The sequence below is a fragment of the Antrostomus carolinensis genome, unplaced genomic scaffold (genome assembly GCF_000700745.2).
Source record: "Antrostomus carolinensis isolate BGI_N321 unplaced genomic scaffold, ASM70074v2 scaffold32981, whole genome shotgun sequence".
NCBI lineage: Eukaryota > Metazoa > Chordata > Aves > Caprimulgiformes > Caprimulgidae > Antrostomus > Antrostomus carolinensis.
In genome coordinates, this window is record NW_010294045.1 from 1 (window position 1) to 216 (window position 216).

The following is a 216-nucleotide window of genomic DNA, read 5'->3' on the forward strand; positions in this document are numbered from 1 at the left end:
GGGGGCTGCTCTTGCAAAAGAGGGTGTGTGGTGACAATGCCACCACCTTCCCCGCACCCTCCTGTCACATTCACAGCACCCCAAGGCAATAAGCCCCTCCAAAGCGATGTGGAGCCAAGGCCAAAGCCCCCCAAGAGGGCCCAGGCAGAAGCGTGTCCCTCGTCCGTGGCCCCGGGCTGTGGCTCTGGCCACGAGGTGTCGTTGCCGGTCCTGCCG